Source organism: Aptenodytes forsteri, unplaced genomic scaffold, assembly GCF_000699145.1.
Source record: "Aptenodytes forsteri isolate BGI_AS27 unplaced genomic scaffold, ASM69914v1 Scaffold524, whole genome shotgun sequence".
Lineage (NCBI taxonomy): Eukaryota > Metazoa > Chordata > Aves > Sphenisciformes > Spheniscidae > Aptenodytes > Aptenodytes forsteri.
This window is the reverse complement of record NW_008794226.1, coordinates 23825-29348: the sequence shown is the minus strand read 5'-3', so window position 1 is coordinate 29348 and position 5524 is coordinate 23825. Positions and strand designations below refer to the sequence as shown.

The window sequence follows — 5524 nt, the reverse complement described above, 5'->3', positions numbered from 1 at the left end:
GAGCGTGGCTGGAGGTCTGGGGGATGAGGGTCTGCCACTGCGAACGGAGATCACAGTTACTCGTCGGCGCAGGGTGCCGTCAGATCCGGGGATGAGAAACCTCTTCTTGCAACAGAGGGCAGGGTTTTGCCCTTTTGAGTGTCGTGCTGAAGGATCTGACAGAAACTGCCCTATATTTCAAAGGACAGAGCTTAACAGGACAGGATAGGTCTGGAGCGTGGAGGAAGCCAACGCCGACCGTACGATAGCTGTGGCGAGCGAGGGAATCGTTCTTGAAATCTGTGCGGTTGCTGGATTGTGAAAGCAGGAGCTGGTCCAGCAGATAAAATGTTTTCAAACTGCTTATCAATATTTGCATACTATGATTGTGCCCAAAATTGGGGAAGTACACATACGAGTAACTTGGGTTGGCCATTTGTTTGCAGAGTTAACCGACTTAGGTGTGTAATCACAGTAATTGCCCGGATAATTGCGTGCCTAAGGTTTAAAAATTTCCTCCGTGGTTTCCTTTCCCTCATCCTATATATTTTCTTCACCTCTGGCTTTCAAGTAGGCAGACCTACTGTTGAAACCTCAGCGTCGACTTTTATGCCTACTCTATTCAAATCCATTTCTACAAGGTGCTTTTAATCTCTAGGACGTCCCCTCACAAAACCTGTATTTTCCGCTTTTTAATCTGTAACTTAAATAAACAGATGTTCCGTCATGTGTTTTCCTCCCCCCCATTTCCTCCTACATACCCTAAATACCTTTAATTTTGAAAAGACTGAGAATAAACCTGATTAATGAAAATGAAATGTCTTTTAACTCCAGCATGTTTTAAATTACCTCTTTACTTTATATTGTGACAGAGTCCAAGCAGCGCCTTCCTAGAAAGAGCTCCATTAAAATGCAAATGAAGACTTTGCAGAAGTTGTCTGTTAATACGACGAAGGACGCAATTTCTTAGACCTAAGCAACACGAAATCGTCACCAGGTGGGGTTTCCCGCTGCCACCTGCTCTTTCTGCACACACAATCCCGCGTCTTCGCCTCGTCGTACGCACATTTTCCAGTCTCTGTCACCTGTGGGTGAAGAGCACCGGAACTAAACAGCCAAAATCCCTTTTCCACCCTAAATGCTCAAGCCGGTTTTCATGTGACGCTATCCCCCCTGCGCCTGCAGGTGTTAAATCCTTCTGTGCTTTAAGTCTTTCTTTTTTTTAGGCTCCACACTGAAATGTGAAGGTTAGAGGGGCTGACTGAAGGTTAGAGGGGCTGACTGAAAATGGAGCTATATCGTTATGCAAATATATCTATTTTGCATAAAATCTATATTATACCTGGTTGCAGCTACAAGCTCTCCTGCCTTTCCTCGCTCCTCCGTATTTGAGACCGAGCTCCCCCTGCCATCCCAAAGCTCCTCAGGTTCAGCACGTACGTTCCCTTCCTCTCCTCCTACCCAGCTTTTCTTCCTCGGGTCTTTGTTGGAAGAAAGTATTTATTTATGTAGTATTTATTTGTGTGTCAGGCTGGGCTGACTCCCCCAGAGCAGCAGCAGCTGCAGCCTGGGCACTGCCCTGGGGAACGCTCTCCAAGAGGGGGAGGGTGGCGGCAGGCCGAGTTTCCCAAAGCTGTTCCGCACAAAGGATTTCAGGAGACTTGAAAAGGTTTAATATGCTTTTGCCAATCACACTCCCCCCGCCCTCCTTTAATTCGAAGTTTGTGTTCTATTTTAGGTAAACACTGCAATTACTCAGCCTGTCCTTAGAAGAGGGGCGGTTTCTCCTCATGAAGAAGGAAAGAACGTGCGTGGAAAAAAGAAGAGAATAGGAAAAAAGATGAGCTGGAGGAAAAATCGGGGTAGTTCGTGTGATTTTTTGTGTGCAAAGCACCATAAACAAGATGCGCAAAGCAGAGGTTAAGAGCATAACGATGCACCTCTTCAGAGAAATGTCAGGGATTACAGACCGCGTGTTTCCAGCCCAAGTCGACGTCCTTTGCACGCCACCATGTCACAGATTTCATCAAGGCAGAGACTGCTGGAGGTGAGGACTTTAATCGCACCGCTGATAGTTTTTAGCACTGGGGGAACAGGTAAAAGTCATATTCCTGTAGCACAAGAGAGTTTGGAATCGCCCCGACGCGTTCCCTTTGCTTTCTTTACGAAGAGCGTGCGAGCGCTCGAACGTACCCCCAGCCAGCGGCACAGCCACGCTGAAGCCGCGTGCCAATGCTTAGTGGCTAGTCGTCGTCACTGGCTGCGCAAGTTAAGCGCACGCGGACTTGCGCGCGTGTCGTTCAGTTCTGCCGCCTTGCTCTGCGTCCCTGCACGCCTGTGATCGCCCACTAGACAATCTCGGAGACCGTACCACTGCTAATAAGCCGGCCCTCGCGTGCACCGTCCTCCCGCTGTCCCCTGTGCCGGGGTAAGGTGGGGCCGGACTGGGGAACGGCGATAGAGGAAAGCTGCCTGGGTTGCTGCGTTCGTACCGCATCCCATTTGCAAAATCATCCGTAATTCTCAAGCGTTCTCATTCCAGCTCCTCTCTCCAGCTCCGCTCTACCTTGTACGTATCTCAGTTGTAGGAGATTTTGCATTTGACAAATTAAAATGAGTTCTTGTGCGTCCTTGCCATGTGGTCAGTTTGGAAGCACGTTGAGAACACCCAAGTGGCCTAATTACTCTGTTTTTTTTCCCCTACAAAAGTTTTGTGCTTTGAAATAGAGGTGCAAAAAAATCCCGAGCTCGCAGCGATCCCCCTTTTGTTTCCACGTTCTGTACTCGGTAGACACGGATCTCCATCACCGAAGCCTGTTCTTCCCTAACGACAGCAGGAAGAAAGACGTTTGGAAGGGCTCTGCTCCTCACGGCAGCTCTGGATCCCTGAAAATCCTGGGACCATCAACTTTGTTAACCAAGTTAGAGCAGCTCACTGATGTCGGAGGAAAGGGTTAAAGGACCCACATTCCTGTCCCTATTGCTCCGATCAAAGGTCAGGCGGTTCTTTAGGTGAAGGAAGGGAGGGAGGTGGTGTGCAGCCCTGACCAGGTCATTTGAGGAGTAAACCACATCTGAGGCGAGCTAATGAAGCAGTATTTGTCTCTCTCGCAGGCACATACTCCCGGTCTGTGCCGGGCAAGTTAGAATTCCTTCTCTAGTGGGAGTGAAGATGTCGATTGTATTTTTTCCATGATGTGTATTGAGGCATTTGCTAGGTTGTGGGAGTAAACACTTGGGGGAATTCTCCGTGAGCTAGCAAGGGCAAGTCACAAGCCTACTAAATATGGTGAATGAAGATTACAAAAAACCCCTGGAGAATAAAACTCCCTCTTTCCACCCCATCTCCCCACCACCACCACCACCCCCGCATATTTTTTCTCATTATCGTGCACTGCTGTTTCACCGCTTGCCGGGTAAATCTGTTGCCATTTGTGTGACTAAACACAATTGTGCTGCTTTAGTTTTTATTTTCAGTACCGAAGGGCGGCACTGGGGTGGTCCTTCACGTCTTCACCACTAACCGAGGCGCACCGCACCGTCCTGCTAGAGAAAGCAGAGACACCAAATATTCAACGGGGGGGAACAGCAGGAAATGCTCTCAGGTCTGTAAATACTTGAGGGGGTGAGAGATGATGTTCATGTACAAAGTATTTGACCAGCCGCATCCCACTGACCTCCTTTGGTGCTGCTCTTGAAAGGGATTGGCCGGCGCCAGAAACAGTTGATCTTTAATGGTCCAAAAATACATTCCCTTTCAAAGCCTCTCAAGTGGAGAAGCATCCAGGCTGCCAAATTCGCTCCCCACTCCCAACTCCTCGTGGCCTGGCTGAGTTCAGCTCCTGGGTGTTCGTTTAGGTTCACCCAAGGCTGTAGGTGATGGTAAGGATGGAAGGTGCCGGGGCCATGGCACGGGGGGGGTGCAGGAGCGCATGTAGGGGGGGACAGAAGCAAGCTCTGTCCCCAGACCTTCTCCTGGCTGCTCCGTCCCCACCGTCCCCGGCTTGCTGCCCTGGCTCTGTCTCGTCTCTCTCCTGCTCTCCTCCCTGGGGTGGCCCAGCAGCAGCCAAACTCTGGTTCCGCAGACCCCGTTGGGAGCCTGGAGCCAACCTGGGGCCCCTTTGATTCCCACCCCGAAGCCACTGATCTTTTCGGTGCTCAAAGGGGCCAGGCTCAAGCAGATCACTTTGTACTACGCCGACATCGCCCTCCTCCTGCAGTAAGGGATCTCTGCTTTCCTTCTTGTGAGCTTGGGCTCTTCTCAGGGTTGCTTTCTGCTGTATTTTATATCGTAGTGCTCTGGCACTTCACCCCTCTAACAGGTTTCCTCCTTTCCCAGGTACGGATCCGGAGCAGCTCACCGCTCTGCGTTTTGGATGGTACTCTTTAACCAGATCTTCTCCTTTTGCAGCTCTTCGCTGACGTTCGCCTCTGTACATCTGGGAAGAACCACTGCCTGGGCCGTGCTTCCTCCCGAGAGCAACAGCACAACGCTGGCACGTTTAGAATAAATTTTGATCCTTCCTCCTCCGGTATCGCCGTCCTTCACACCTGCAACCTTTCCCAGCCGTCACCCGGGGGCTCACACCAGCCCCTTTAGAAACGGGCAAATCCATTTCTCCTTTCAATAGTTGCGAGACACAAATGGGGACATTCCCGTAGCGCCGGCATCCTGCAAAGTCTGATTTGGCTCTCGGTTAAGCTCAAGCCTTTTTGCCACAGCGCCTCAAACTACTCAGCATTTAAGAGAGATTTAGCTGAGACATGTCCCTCTGTTTGCGACGATTTTGTTTTCTTCAGAACCCAAAGAAATTGCAGGGCTGCACGCGAGTCCTTTGTTTCATGCAATCTGTATAAATAGTGCGTGTAGCAGAGCTACGCTTCAAAAAGGCAGAAGCAACAGTTAAAATATGTATAACTGCTGGAGTCTGGGAAGTGTGGTTTGGGGTTTAGTCAGGCAATTGGTAGTTCGCCTGATGCTTCAGGCCACGTTCGAGGTTTAGCTAGGTTAAATACGGTAAGGCAAGTTTTGCTCTCGTTTATGCCGCGCTCGGGCTGACGCTCCAGGGGCGCAGTCCGGCCCTGGCTGGGTGAATCAACCCCACCTCCGTTCCCCGCTCCGCTCGGGAGGGATGGAGAGCTCGCCTTCGTTTTGCTCCTGCTCTGATGCTTCTTTCTGGTTTTACCTCCAGTGTCCTGAATTTGCCCAGAGGGCCCAAATTTGGGGGTCCCACGCGGGGCAGTGCCTGGAGCTGAGCTGGGGGTGGGGGGGTTAGCGGTAGATCTCTGTGGGTGCTTCCCATTCTAAAATAATAACAAGAAAAGTTAGGAGGACCCCGGCAAAACATCCACAAAATGCTCTTAAGTAAATCAGAAGCATTTGGCACGATATTTGAATTTATATTAAATTGCTTGTCATGAGGAGCGATGAGGCTGTCAATAAATTAGTTCCTATTAGAAGCTATTCAAAGGCAGTTAATAGTATTTAGCATCACCGAGCTGTTCTGTGAGCAGCCGTGCTGACGACGCCTGGTTCCTACGGACC

The 5524-nt window shown here is 50.2% G+C and overlaps 1 long non-coding RNA gene across 1 annotated transcript; it reads left to right on the top strand.

Annotated features, from left to right (window-relative positions):
- Positions 1-860: 860 nt before the first annotated feature.
- On the top strand, positions 861-4505 carry LOC103904279. The gene is made up of 4 exons (XR_002086276.1): positions 861-976; positions 1206-1415; positions 1718-2026; positions 4391-4505. It is a non-coding gene; the product is annotated as an uncharacterized LOC103904279 (long non-coding RNA).
- The last annotated feature ends 1019 nt before the right edge of the window (positions 4506-5524 follow it).